General features: G+C 34.0%; 1 long non-coding RNA gene and 1 pseudogene across 2 annotated transcripts; one reads left to right on the top strand and one right to left on the bottom strand.

Moving 5' to 3' along the window:
- Nucleotides 1-7,654: 7,654 nt before the first annotated feature.
- LOC110816229 (very-long-chain aldehyde decarbonylase CER1-like) lies at nt 7,655-14,106 on the bottom strand (annotated as a pseudogene). Its single transcript, XR_015819365.1, has 8 exons — nt 14,027-14,106; nt 13,488-13,713; nt 11,937-11,943; nt 11,058-11,277; nt 9,413-9,975; nt 9,066-9,147; nt 8,229-8,310; nt 7,655-8,129 (listed from the first exon to the last, which is right to left on the bottom strand). The product of XR_015819365.1 is annotated as a very-long-chain aldehyde decarbonylase CER1-like (transcript).
- Nucleotides 14,107-14,402: 296 nt separating this feature from the next.
- LOC148253772 (uncharacterized) lies at nt 14,403-15,537 on the top strand. Its single transcript, XR_015819092.1, has 2 exons — nt 14,403-14,483; nt 14,978-15,537. It is a non-coding gene; the product is annotated as an uncharacterized LOC148253772 (long non-coding RNA).
- Nucleotides 15,538-16,022: the final 485 nt, after the last annotated feature.

Here is a 16,022-nt window from a genome sequence, read left to right on the forward strand (position 1 = left end):
TCCTAATTTCATATGAAAGGTACCACCTTTCAGGTGAGTCAGGCTAGTGAGGTGGCAATCTTATCGAATCCATCAATGAACCATCGGTAATAACCTGCAAAGTTAAGAAAACTATGGACCTCAGCCACATTGGTGGGCAGATTCCAGTTGACTACCGTTTCTACCTTGGATGGGTCTATGAAAACTCCTTCACTCAAAATTACATGTTCGAGAAAGAAAACTTGATCCAACCATAAAGAGTATTTGCTCAATTTAAAGTACAGTTGGTTCGGGCGAAGATTCTTTAACACTTCAGTCAATTGCACTGCATGTTCTTCAAGACTCTTAGAATACACTAGGATGTCATCAATAAAAATGATGATGTATTGATTTAGTGTATGCTGAAAAACTATGTTCATTCCATGAAGGTTGCAGGGGCATTAGTTAATCCGAACGGCATTACCCTGAACTCGTACAAACCGTACCTGCATCAGGAGACAATCTTCGAAATATCTTCTTCTTTGACTCTAACTAGTAGTATCCCATCCTGAGATTGATCTTAGAGAAGACCATGACTCCTTACAGTTGATCGAAGAGGTCATCGATCCGAGGTAAGGGGTATTTGTTTTTAACGGTCACTCGGTTGAGTTTTCAGTAGTCCATGCAGAGCCTGAGGAAACAATCATTTTTTTAATGAACAACACTGAAGCGCCCCAAGGAGAATGGTTAGGGCGAACAAACTTCTGAGTAACAAGGTCAAAAAGCCGATGTTCCAGCTTTATTAGCTCAGCACGACTCATAAAATAAGCAGACTTCGAGATTGGTTAAGTTTCAGGCAGCAATTCAATTAAGAACTCTACTTCTCGCGGGGGAGGCAGACTAAGAAGTTCAATAGAAAAGACATCTAGAAAGTTAGAAATAATTGGTATGGTACACACAGCAGGATCAACACCTGTATCTCTGTTCATTCATTAGTTAGAAAAAATAGTAACAAAAATTTTATTCTTTTTTCAGAGATCGTAAAGTTACAATTTTACTTTCACAATAGATTACAACTCTATACTTTTCCAATTAGTCCATTCCTAATAACACATCAAATCTTACCAAATCTAATAGTATCATATTTATAAATACTTTTATTCCTGAAGCTTTTATCTACAATCTTTATATACACAATGAGCCTCTAGCAGTCCCCTAGAGGGAGTTTCTACTATTAAATATTTCTGTCAAAGGTTCTAGTCTAAAATCAAGATTACAAGCAAATGTATGAAAAATAAAAGAGTGAGTAGCACCTGTATCGATTAAAGCCTTGACAGAAGTTTCATGAATTGAAAGCATACCCTAGATAAAAACAGGAGTAGCAAGAGTATTGGGTTCATCCAAGTGGTACACGCGACCTTGTGCTATAGGCTAGGTGGCATCCTTTATCGCTGGGGGCTATCCTTTATAAGGTGTTGCGTGTTTCCGTACCAATAACATGCATTATAGATACGTCGATAGGGTAGGTCACCATTCGAGTGACCACAATGCTGATAGGGTTGGTTAAGTCGGGCAGGTTGAATTATAGGTGGATGCAAAGTAGAGGAAGGATAACTCTTGTTCGTTTATTAGGATGGCTACTTACTAGGTCAGGTAATCTCATCCTAAGCTACTGGGGTTGTTGTTGGGTACAGACTCGGGCAATACGTTGGTGCTTGGCTGAGATGAGATCTTCGGCCAACTGGGCATATTCAAGCATTTTCGCATACGAGCTGGATCTCAATATCGCGAGCTGGTCATAGATGTCGACACGAAGGCCCTTGAGAAACTTTCTAACTTTTCAGCTCTCAGGTGTGACCATTAGAGGGTTAAACCTAGATAATTGAACAAAACGAGCTACATACTAGGCAACCATCAGATTCCCTTGGCGGAGGTCCTGAAATTCCTTCTCCTTCTTTTCTCTGACATAGGCAGGGAAGAAGTTATCAAAGAATGCATCCATGAAAACTTCCTAGGTGGTAGGGGTAAGTGGGACTTCCTTTTTAAGTTGCCACCAGTGTTCTGCTTCGTTGTTTAGCATGAAGGCTGCAAGGGAAACTTTTTGTTTCTCGGTCAGGTCTAGAACAGAGAAGAGGTTATCTATCTGTAGGATCCAAGCTTCAGCTACTAAGGGATCAGGGCCACCTTCAAAGTGTAGGGGGTTAAGTTTCCTAAACTATATTATGTTATAGGAAATGGATCTTTCGATGTTTCAAAATTTGGGGGCAGGAGGTGGATAAGGGTTAACTTTATTTTGTCCTATGGCTGTAGTTAATCCTTGGATAGCTCGAAAGAGTTCAACAAATTCATCCTTAGTTGGGTGATCTGGGGCTTCAGGTCACTCAGTACACTCTATAAATGGTCTTCTTCATGTCATTCTTATAAAAAAAAAGGAAGACACGAGTTAGTGGTCCAGTTTTGAAAAGAGGACTTATTTTTCTTAGGTACTCTAAATGGCTTTTTCTACTTAAGGCCTCAGTATAAAGGATTTGATCTGTAATTATTCTGCTCTGATACCATCTGTGATATCCTAGATGCTAATTAAGGCAAATGGATGTCAGATACAAATTCAGTATAACGAATGCACAATAAAATTTTATGCAGCGAAACAATTAATACAAATTCCTTACAAATATATATATGAGTTCCAATTACATACAAATAACTGAGGGTTAAAGTGGTTACAAAATAAAAAAAAAAAACCAAACATAAAAGAATGTCGCTTCTTTCACTATGCTATTGGATTTATTAGAGTACGAAAACAATCATGTATTCAATTTTGTGGATCAACAGGATCCTCATAGACTTTCAAAGGTAGGTCAGCCTGCGGTTTCTCATTTTTTTCCTCATATGGGGGGAAAGATAGAAAGAGTGAGTTCTATATGTTCATTAAGAAAAACAATATTAAATTAACATCGTAAAGTTTTAAAGGTGAATTTTTTTAACTTAAAAGCTTACCATTTGGCCACCTCGTAGGTTGTTCTTACATTATGAAAATAATTTTTTTATTAAGAAAACAGTACATTAATATGAACACACCAAACATACATAATGCCAGATAATAAAAAAATCAAATAAATTATGAAATGCTCAGATTTTCATGTCATACTTCCCGAAGTCGTTACAACTTCCATCTCTGAAGGCAGATACAGATTTCTAATTACCCAAGTGGAATGACTAGATCATATACAAATACAACAATTTGCTCAGACCCATTTTCGGCTGGCCAAATCATGGTACAATCTACGACCACGACCGTACTAACCATAGTGGCTCTATCAGATATCTACAGTCATAACAATACTTAACCAAGGGTGATCCCTTACAAATATTCACGTTACCACTTTCGACAGAGGGTACGCTGTCATCCACTGAGAGCGATCCTTTTACATCTTTTCAGACCAGATGAGGGAGGGAAAAATAGATACCCCGAAAGGCTAGAGGAACAGATACCCCTCAGAGATAAAAATGCTAACGAGATACTTGATGCAATATATATCAAAATACAGATATGTATTTTGGACCATTCATGCTTCATTTCATTTTTCTCTTTTCTTCTTCTTTTTATTCTTTATTTTTACCAGTTAATAATACCATTTTCATATTATAGTTTATTACATGCAAATCATCAAATATCTATAATTCACATAGTATATTTGAAAACAAGAACAATTCAACTTATCTGAATGATAAACATAAAGGCTTACAAGCAGGCAAAATAATAATTAGTATGTTTAATAAGTTTATTTATCTAAAAATATTCCTTAAAACATCGAAAGAAATACTAAATTTTTTATCAAAACCTGATGTTTTCTCCTTCACTGTTCATTTTTTCTTTTCCTCCTTCTCTAATTAGATTACTCTCTCCCTCATTTTCTCTTTCTCTAAGTCTAGAAAAATGGAAGAATGGAAGTTTGGGGAAGGATGGGGTGGGAAGACCTATTTATAGAATTTTAGAACCATTGTTTTCGCACAAGGTGGTGAAATCCGGTGAAGATAGAGGAGAAAAAGATGCTCGGTACGAAAAATGAGGGAGGAGGGCCTCCTCCATCAGTGGCAGCGTTGTGCAGCCCGAGGCGACGACGGTGCACTACCCGAGGCAGCAGTGCCCCAACCGATGCACTGATGGTTGGAATGCTGGCGCACAGGCCTCCTATCGCGCGCACAGGTCCCAGGCGTGCAGGGCCTATCCGCGCGGGCATCTCTGCTTCCCCGCAGTATTTTTCCTGCGGGATTTCTTTCCATTTCACCCTTTTTTTGATTTTTCGTAATTTTTTTAAATTTTTTTAAATAAGTTAAATACAAAATACAATAATAAAAATTAAAATTAAATAAAAGTAAAAATAATTAAAAAAATTAACCAGATTTACGAATTACGATAAATAATATGCAGTGTAATTTAAATAAGTTTAATGTGGCCAAAGGCTCGAATAATTAGGATTTTTCAAATTAATTAAGTATAGTGATGGGCAAGATGTTATATATAATCAACACGCAGGAGGATACCATGACCTGAATTTCCTTCCGAACATTCAGTACTCTTAAAGTTATTTCTTAATGTTCATCCTTCGGCTGTTGCATGACTTGTGGAAGCATACACACAATTAGACAGTTCAGGCTAAGTAATCATCAAGTAAATCAATTGCCCTACCAGACATCTATACGGTCTAGGATGGTGTAAATCAACATTCTCAACAAGTGTTAATTTACAATTTTGTTCAAGAATAGTGTTAGCCAGCTTAACTCCTAATAAGTTAGTCTTAGAAAAGATGTCCAATACATGCTTACACTGATACAAGAAGGTACATTTCGAGTTTCATGCTACTTTAACTCCTGAGAAATATTTCATTTTTCTCATATCTTTTATATGAAAAAAAAAACATACTCAAAATAATCTTTGAACTTTTGCACAAACTTTCCAACATTTCCATATATAATTAGATCATCAACATAGACAAAAATATTGAGTAGAATATGTTGATCTCCATAAGTAAAAAAGTGAGTAATTAGAATACGATTGTTTAAACCCATTATTTCTCATTGTCGCTGCTAACTTGGCAAACCAACACCTAAGTGTCTATCATAGACCATATAATGACCTTTAAAGTTTGCATAGCTTACCTGGCATTAGGGAAAAAAACTAAGTGGCATTTCCATATATACCTCTTCGTCTGACTCACCATGCATAAATGTATGTAGATCAATATGATGCAATTCCCAATTCCTATAGCTACAACTGCAAGAAACATTAGTATAGTGATCACCTTTGCTGTCGAGATGAAAGTTTCATTATAATTTATGCCTTCGATTTAATTGTTCTCAATGGTCACTAATCATGTCTTGCATCTCTTAATGCTTCCATCTTAATTATATTTAATCTTGTAGACCCATTTGCTCCCAGTTATTTTCTTCTCGAGAGGCAAATCTTTTACTATCCATGTCCCATTTTCCTCAAGAGCTTGTATCCCTTTTCTCATTGTTTCTATCCAACATTCATCCTTTATTGCCTCATCATAAGTATTAGGTTCATACCCTGTGGTAATAGCTGCAAGAAAAGATCGATGTTGCATAAAAAATTTATCATAAATCACATAATGTGTTATATGATAGGGTGTATATGAGGACTTTGATTGGAACAATGAACCTATTGAGGGGTTTCCTCAAATGGTATACATCACATAATCCTTTAAATGAACAAAAGGTTTCTTAACCTTTTTTCTTTTGCCAAGGTGTTCATCAGACATCGTGGGTCCTCCAATGTCAATAACCCATATCCCATACTCCAACATTTATATTAGTAGGCATTTCCTCATCATGACTCATCTCAGTATTCACCTCGTGCTCCACATCCATTATTGGAGCTTGCTACTCCTCCATGTCATCTTGCACATATGAGTCCTCATCATTTCCGGAGTAATTCACAACCCCATTCTTGGTCAAGGAGGAGTTTTTAATCCTGTTTGTATATGAGAACTCGGTTTTGATGAAGATAACATTCCTTGAGATAAAATATTCTCTAGTTTCTAAATCATACAACCTCCAGCCTTTCTTCCCAAATGGATACTCCACAAAAATGCTCTTTCGGCTTATACAAGAAGTTTGATGCAAATTTCCACATTTAGCAAAATATTTTTTCAAGCACATAAACTCAATACCATTATCAATCCTAACAAATTTCACATCTTTAATAAATTATCATATAACCATTAGGATGAAATTTTTAAGAACATAACCAACCTCATTTTTTAATTCAATAAATATAACCACACCAAATGAGAGTAATCATCAACAATTGTCAAGAAATAAACAGTTCGATAAGAAGCATGAACCTTATAAGCTCCCCATAAATCATAATGGATTAAGTCAAAACTTTCTTTAGCTTTATTATCACTAGGAAAAAACATTTCTTTTGTTTGTTTAGCTCTAAAACAAATGTCACAAAACTTATTTTAGACACTATCATTTCTATTAGCACAACAAACTTTAGAAATTAATTCTACTATCCTAAAAAGGGATGACCCATTTTTCTATGTCAGAGCTCAAAAGATGTAATACCAATTATTTTATAAACATAAAGAGGAGTCACTCCTTTGAGACCCTTGCAGGTAATTTGGACAATCAAACTAGAATCACTAAGAAGCTACGACACAAAAATCAAATTGCACTTCAACTTAGGCACAAACAGAACATGTCGTAGTTTTAATTTCTCTCTAATGATCACTATTCCTACTTTCAAAGCTATGGTCTCCATTCCATCTGACAACCCGAACAAACATGGCACAATATCATGCAAGTCACTCAAACATGCATGTGTCATAGCCATATGATGCGAAGCCCTTGTGTTAATAATCTAAGACAAAAACTCGTTAACCTCTCATTAGCAACACCTTTGTGTGAGTTTAACATGCTGAGTAATGTGGCCCATTGTTCGTCATTCAACATACTAATTCATGTTATATTAGAATTAGTCACAACACTTCTCCCTCCATTAGCTCCTAGTATTTAATCTACGTTGGCTCGAGTAGGCCCTCCTTAATCTATTTTCTCCCCTTCACCAGCCATATGATGTACGTTTAATGGCTCTGATACCATAAAAGAAAGTAAGTAATTTAGGGTCAAAGTTTTTCTACCATTTATTCTCATGAGTTGTGAATATATAGAGAAGAAATACACCAAGAGAATATTTACAATTAATAAAATAATATTTGCTATTGCCTAAAATTAAAGAAAATATCATGATCATAATCATGTTTAAAATCTCCAATATTTGCTAACACCTAAAATCAAGGAAAAGATCATGATATTGGAGATTCAAGAAAAATATCATGATCATACCTAGAATCTCTAATAGATATAATGCGTAAAAAAATAAAATAAAAATAAACATTTGCTCTTTGATCAAAACCATGCTAATGAATACAAATTGAAAAAATGTAAGTAGGACTAAAACATCTCTCACTTGATGTGTAATAAATGTACCTAGTTTTTCATTGAATGTCACATGGAATATACATATTAATTATAAGATATTTCATAAGTAATAGAAAAGTTGATAAATTTTATAAATTTAATTTGTATATTTTAAATTTTATCAAAAGGATTATAAAAACAGAAAGTAAACTATATAAATCACAACAATCTATTTACTCCCTTGAAACACCTAATAATTTTTCATAACATATATTTTAATGTATATCCATTTACATTCTTGAAACACTTAATAATATCTCATAACATATACACTAACACATTAACTAGTAGAATAAGTTCGTTTAATTTAATTGCAATATTATAATTTGTTTAATAAAACAAGTAGGTTAGAATCTTAATCAATCGAGTGGAAGAAATCCATGGCGAAGCGATGCTTCCCAAATTTTATCAACATTGAAGACTTGGCCGCCACACTCGTCAACTTACCATCCTTCGAGCGCGTGTAAAATCCCTGCGATTCGCCACACGCTGATTGCTCTTCTGGGCAACCAGTTCTCACAGGAGTGGACGTTGTGGAATACTTCTGGAAGAATCATTCCAGGAGTGGAGTGGTAATATCAATCTTTGAGTATCTTCTTTGGTGGAAATAGCGACAATGGAATAAATTTTGTTCCTTTTGATGCCTCTCCCACTAACCATACCTACATAAAAAAAAGAATTTAATTAATTTAATAAAAAAATAATTTCATAAAATAAAATTAAACTAAGGGTAAAATAATAATATACTAAATTGGTTATACCTTATACTCTCGACAAGCTTCATCTGTTGGTGAGTGGAATCCTGAGTTTAAGCTCCAAATTATTCAGAAGCCGCGTTGCTACCTACGAAAGTTGACTTTGTAACATTATTATTATTATTATTGTTTAGGACCAAAAAAAGGTTGACTTGTGAGGTTTTACAAAAACAATTCTAGGTTGGAATGTTCTGGATCTTCTGGTCTATCAAATGACCAGTAATGTGAAACCACATAATAATAATAATATAATGCCACGAATAATGCATGCTTGATTAATTAAATATTAATTTAGAATCGAATATCTAAATTTGTTAAAAGAAAATATTAAAATAATAAAGTACTCTTTAAGTTATTTGAAAAATGTATATTTTAAATTAAAGAATTGAGTAACTAAAAAAAATAAAAAATAAAAATCATGCCGTTAAGTGAAAAACCAAAAAAAAAAAAAAAACATTTGTACGCAGGAATCACGCATGACGTGATTAGATATATATTAATTTAAAAATAGAGAATTCTTGGATTCGTCAAAAGAAAATGCTTAAAATAATAAAGTACTTTAAGTTATTTAAAATATGTATATTTTTATTTTTTTAAATGAAATAATCACTCATGTAAAAAAATATTGATTGGGAAAAAGATTACTAATTATAAAAATTAATAAGAAAGTATATACCTTACGAATAACTATTTATCCTGTTATATATATATATATATATTGTTCTTTTTAAAAAAATATTAAAAGAATAATTAAGTAGATAAGTTAAATAAAAATATAAAAACCTAAAAGTTATGTGTTCTAGTGCTTATATTTTTACTTTCAAGAACAAAATGATTAAATACCTGAATACCCCGATCACAGGGAGTCGAAACGCGGCAATGGCGACCTTAATGAATTTTCCAACAAGCAAGACTTGCGTTGTTCCTGGTGGAATGGTGTTAAGTACCACTGTTATTGCCAAACTGCTCCCATCAACCACTTTTTCTTTAAGCTTAGGGTATTTTTCAATGTATATTTATCCATATCTAATTCAACTCCCCCCCCCCCCCCCCCCCTCCTGTAATATTACACTACATTTTACTTCAGATATATATATATATACACACACATATAGATTGATGGGATACTTATGACCATATTTTACCATCTCTATTTAAGAAGATAAGTTTATGATCAAGAATCTACTTGCCTGACTCAAAAGACCAAGGTTCACCACCTTGGCTCCTTTCCTATCTGCTTCCAATACAACCTCCTCGATGAATCGATTAATACCATGTTTCCGTGATTTTACGAAATAATAATAAACATCATTATTAACCATATATGTAGACTATATTTTTTATATAATATGATTAAAAAGGAACATAATGAAAATCTGAAAGTAAAATGTGGGCGGAACACAAGAATGCAAGTTGAGATTTTGAAGGAGTGAGCTTCTAAGAGAAAAGCAAGGCGGGGGAGAGAGAAAATAAAAAAAAAAAGAATAAGTGAGACATAAAAAAAAATATAGAAGTAAAAAAAGACGAATGAGGCTTCAAACCCCAAAAAACAAATCCCAAGCAAAAATAATAGAGGGAATCCAATGCAATGAGATGAGTTAGACGAATTACGTTGATGCAAGTTTTACCATGTTTTAATAACGGTTTGTATAATTCATCCTATAATTTATCTGTCGTTATGTTTATATAATTGTAGATTGACATGAACAGCGAGTAATTGGTTCTAAATTGAGTGTGATGCATTGAATGGAACCTGCATGCATGTAATTAATTCATTAATCATTACATTAATGTTAGTTAATCTTTGTTAATTGTTTTCTAGCTAATTTGAGGATGGGGAACCATTAATGTTTTACAGTTTTGTTTACTTCTTTTCTAATAAATACTCACACAACAGACACACACACAAACAAGTGTTGTGTGTGTGTGTCTATCTATATATATATATATATAACTCATTAATATTTCTATTTCGTTTAACTTATACAAAACTTCAAGATGAGATTTGAGAGGCTTCAGTTTTATTGACTGAATTTCCTTAAATTACCAGGCAAATATCTTGCCAGTGGTAGGTATTACCATTTATTTGCTTCTGTTTCTATTCAAGCCATAAATAAATGTTTATAGTAAAAAAGAAAACGAGAAATAAGAATTGAACGAGAAAGGAAAGTATTAAGCCAAGTACCTGAACAATTAGGAGAGATATCCAGATAGATTTAAATATATTAGTTTTTAATTATTATTTTGAATTAAAAAATAACTAACAAAATCTAGAAGAATTAAAATAAAAATAAATTCATAAATTATAACTTTATGAAATCTATAATTAATAAAATAGTAACAAATATTAACTTATTAAATATCAATTCATAATTATTATTATTTTTAATTCCAATTTGGACGAGACAAATTATGGAACAGATGAAACTGAAATTTCTTATCTTGCTACATTTGAATTGAACTCGTCTAATTTAAGTAGTTTAGTTTGATCTCATTTTTTGGTTGAACCAAAATTTAAATATTAATACTGATTGATTCAATTTAATAAATATATTAAATAAACATAAAAACTAATCAAAATTAATCAAAGTAAGATAAATCAAATATTTAACAAAAAAACTGACTTATTTATTTGTCTTTATATGTTTTTATTCCATCCATAAGGATAAATTTAAGATATTTAACACTATTTTTCCTTTTATATTCTTTAAATTAACAGTTCAAATAGTAAATTGCTAATCATACCCAATAAATAAGTGAACGATTAGATTACGATTTGTATAATTTTTAATAAGAAAAAAAAATAAAAATAAAAAGAGGGGTTAGATCACATACTATAGAGTGTACATGAGATACTTGAGAGGTGGGAAAATGGAAATGAGTGGTTTAGGAACAAGCTCAAAGTTACAGTGTCCCATGTTGTTCGTGGAATCAATGTAAGTCGCCTATCCGGTTAAGGAAGCTATGTAGGTTGTTCCAGTCAACAGTGTGGTCAACATCATAATCGCGAAGTGAGAAATACACCGCATGTGTTCTGCAAATGGATGGATTACCGCTGCATTTTTTAGTTAATTAATTAATTTTATTTTCATTCAACAATTTAATTATTTATAAATATTATAATAGTTACTTATTTGTGATGGACTCTGTAACACCTCGTCTATCACTATGTTAAAATAATTTAGAAACTCTATTCATTTGGTCATTTGGCCGCTTTAAATTTAAATTAATTTATTATGCCTTCGAGATCCGTAATTTTAATTTATTTTTATTTTTAATTTTTTATTTATTTCATTAATTTTATTTTAAAAGAAAAATTTAGAAAAAAACCAGAAAAAGGCAAAAACGGGAGAGAACCTACTCGCGAGAAAAATTCTGAGAAAATGGTTGCTCACACGGGTGTTGGGCACTGTGCGCGCGCATAGTGGCTGCAGGGCTTGCGCACAGCGCGCACGCCCCATCCACATGCTAGCATGCACGGGATGTGCGCACGGCGCGAGGTCAGGACCTGCGCGCGCATCTTATCGAGCACAGGCAGGCCGTCTGCGCGTCACTTCGTGCATGGACTAGCGCCACATACTGTGCATGCGCTGTTTGTGCAGCAGTCCTGTGTGGACAAGCCCTTTGCGCCTGGTCCTGTGCGCAGTAGGTTGGTGCACACGGTGCCTAGTGCGCCTAGGCCCTGCGCGCACAGCAGTAGGCCTGTGCGCCGACAAGTTAGCTTGTAATGCGCCGGTCGGGCTCTACCACCTTAGGCAGTACTCCGCCACTACCTTGGGCAACGTGCCGCCGTTGGTAAAGAAAAATTTTCTCCTTCATTTCTCGTGGGAAGAATCTTTTTCTCCTCTCTCTTCATCGGATCTCGCCACTTGGCGTGAATCTAACTATTTTGAAATTCTATAAATTGCCCTCCCCTTCCCTTCATCTCCACACTTTTATTTCTTCCATTTTTTAAAGATTTAGAGAGCGGAAGAGTAAATTAGTGAGAGAAGAAAAGAAAAAAAGGAAAAACAGTGAACAAGAAAACATCGAGATTTCGGTAAGAAATTTAGTATTACTTTTGACGTCTTAAGGAATATTTTTAGATAAGCAAATTTAATATGATAATTATTTTGCCTGTTTTGTGTGCCTCTGTATTCAAATAAATCGAATTGTTCTGATTTTCAAGCATGTTGTGTGATTTATGAATTTACATGTAATAAATGTAATATATAGTCCATGATAATAAAAGTAAAATAAAAGAAAAAGAAAAGGAAAAAAGTGAAATGAAGCTTGTATGGTACAAAGTGTATCTGTATTGACATGCATATTGCATTAAGTGTCTCGTTAGACTTTTTATCTTTGAGGGGTATCTGTTCCCCTTACCCTTTGGGTATCTATTTTTTCTTCTCCTATCTGTTTTGAAAAGACATAAGAGAACCGCTCCTAGTGGATGATGGCGTGTCCTCTGACAAGAGTAGTATCACATTATCTGTAGGGGTCGCCCGTGGTTAAGTAATGTCGTGACTATATACTATCTATTAGGGTCATTGTAGTTGGTACGATCGTGGTCATAGATCGTACCATGGTTTGGCCAACCAGAAGTGGGTCTGAGCAAATTGCCATAGCTGTATTTGATCTAGTTATTCTACTTGGTTAGTTGAAAATTTGTATCTGTATCTGCCCTCAGAAATGGAAGTTTGTAACGATTTCGCGAAGTATGATACAAAAAATCTGTGTATTTCATGATTTATTTGATTTTCTCTATTATTTGATATGATATATGTATACTCGATTTTATCTGCTAACATACTATTTTGATATTCAAATAAATATTTTTTCTAATGATGAGTTAGGTAAACAAGAAAGCTTAACGGTAAGAAAAATAATAAACTTTTGAAATTTTATGATGTTAATTTAATACTGTTTTCCTTACTGAGCATATGAAACTCACTCTTTCTATCCTCCCCAAAATAGGAAGAAAATAAAGAACCACAAGCAGACCTACCCTTGGAAGTCTATGAAGATCCTGTGAATCCACAAGTTTGAGTGCATGTTTGTTCTCACACTCTGATGAATTACAGTAGTCTTGTGAAAGAAGTGGCCCTTATATTTTGTATTTTGTAGCCACTTCTAGCCTCAGTGATGTATGTATTTAGAACAATATATATGTATCTATAAGCGTTTGTTAAGGTTTTGATTCCGCTGCATAAATATTATCATGCACTTGTTATTCTGAATTTGTATCTGACACCCATTTGCCTTAACTAGCACTTGGAATGTCACAGATTCAGTGACAATAGATGAATGGTGATCAAAATGATAGTGAGAGCAGAGAAAGTGATGATGGAGAGCTTTATGGAGCTAGTAGTAGAGGAACTCAACTGGGCCTGCATGAAGTAGAGTTATGATAAATACCTCGTCTGTTCTTGAAAATGATAAATTTGAACCTTGATCAATCATCCTCTCACCTATGTAGAACAACATTCCGTTTAACAATACAAGGTCGTCCCTGCAAATGAATTATATAACTTCTATTGAAATATAATGTTTTAATTTTAATAAGAAAGTCGTTTTTTATAATAAAAATATTAATTTATATTTTTAATCTTTTATAGTTACTCCAATTAATTATTATAAATGTTTTATTTTATCTAAAAATATAATAGTTTCTATGAAATTTAACTTAATTTAGTAACTATAATTCCATTAATACAAAAATTATTAAACAAGTACAAAAGGAAAAACAAAAAAAAAGGGAAGAATGGGGATAAACCTCGCAGGCAAGCCTTGCAGGAAGACCACTTGTGGACATGCTTGCACACCTGCGCGCCGGTGTGCCTCCGCACCTGCTCTCATAGCAGCTGTCCCATTGCTGTCCCCTCACTTGCCGTACATTAGCCATGCACCTGTAGCACACTAGTGAACACAACAGTTATCTCGTCTGTTCTGTCGCCTGATCGTGGGCCAGCTGCTCGCTAGCAGCTCGCACGCACGTCACATCCATTTGTCACGTCAACCGCACGCACACTGTAGCTACCTGCATGCAGCCGCCTGTTGCTCGCCTTACGAACAGACCCGTCATATTTTTCGTATCTATGTATTGCTCGTCTAGCCGACCACCATGTTGCCGACACATGGCACGCATGTGAGGCCCCTTCTTGTCCTATTTAAATCGCTCTTTCACCTCTCATCTCCCATTTAGTCGAGAGTGAGAGAGAGAAAGTAGAGAGAGAAAGAGATGAAACCAAAGGAGACTGAGAAAATCTTCCCATCCGCACTGTAAGCCTTCATTTTCTCAATTTCATTTCTTCATTATAATTTCTAAGAACTCGTTCTTAGATTCTCTTTTCTTTTAACTTTTAGAAATCTCTTCTAAAACCCACGTTTGTTAAGCGACCTTTTTATCTCCTTCAAAATATGCAAACAACCTCGTCGTGGTTTTGGTATTTTCATGTACTCTTCTATTGTGTTTTCTAGACCTTGAAAACATTTAAAGATAATGAGATCCATGATTGTTTGGTTTGGTTCCATGCATGTATTGGGTATTATAAAGGATCTTAGTATTTCTAAGTACTATTCTAAACCTATTTTCTAGATAATGAGAACACTTAAAGAATGACGAGATGTATGAATTCTTGGTTGATATTCATGCATGAATTGGTAATGAATGTTAAGGATTGTAAATCACATGACTTTAGAGTGCTTACTTTCGTATAGTATATAGACATGATTTGCTTGTTGAGATTGTTTTATATGATATGCCATGTGTGCAGGTCAAACCCTCAACTTCGCTTCAGGAGGGATGATTGAAAGGGTTACTCATTTAAGGACTTAACCTGAGAGGGTAACTCGATGGTCTAATTTGGGTATATAGGCCTTTACCGGGCCATGATTGGTTTGTGGACCTCCTTTAGGTTTGGTCGGTAAAAATAAATGATGAGTTGAACTGATGAGGAAAGTAGAAAAACTGAAAATCCATTTGACTATTCTCACTGAGGGATTACCGAATTGACTATTACTAATTGTTTGTGAACCTCTCCCTGTGAATGGTACTAGTGTTCCCTCTGATGAGAGTGAAATTGTGACTGATTATAGAGGCCATAGTGGCGAAGTACGACCACAGTCATTAGTTTTCAACTATTATTATAGGGACCACATTAGCGAAGTATGGCTGTGGTCTTTAGTTTCCAACTGTTATACTTTATATCGAACTAAATTGTTTTCCATTAGCAATGATAGTCAGGGATCCCTTCTACCCTTTGTTGGTATATGTTAAAACAGTTGTGCACGAAGATCTATAAAAGATAAATAAATTGAACCGTTTGATGGTATAGGTAGAATTGTTGAGTGATTTTCCATTATTTGATAGTTTCCTTAAATAGAATATGTTTCTTACTATTCTATCATGACATTGCCATGCTTTTTGGTTGGTTCAACTAGTTTCCATTATGTTACTCAGTGCTCCATCATGTCATGCCGTGTTTAGTTGGTTTAACTAGTTTCTGATTATATTGTCCTATTTTATCATTGACTCTTTTATGTTGTACTACTTCAATTTTACTTCTTATAATTGTGACTTGAAACTAGATGTTTTTTATTGAATTTTAAAAAAAAAGTAAACATTTTCTCAATGTTTCAAATGAAAATGTTATGCGACAAGTCCAAGAGGTAAGTCACTTATTTATGAGAGAATGACATGTTTTAATAATTAATAACCTTTGAAACTTTAGTAGTGTAGTTTAAATACTATTTTCCTTGCTAAGTTTTATGGAGTTCACCTCAATCCATTTCCTCCCCTAAATGATGATGATAGTGAGG

The sequence above is a fragment of the Carica papaya genome, chromosome 5, assembly GCF_054855325.1.
Source record: "Carica papaya isolate Zhongbai chromosome 5, ASM5485532v1, whole genome shotgun sequence".
NCBI classification, from domain to species: Eukaryota; Viridiplantae; Streptophyta; class Magnoliopsida; order Brassicales; family Caricaceae; genus Carica; species Carica papaya.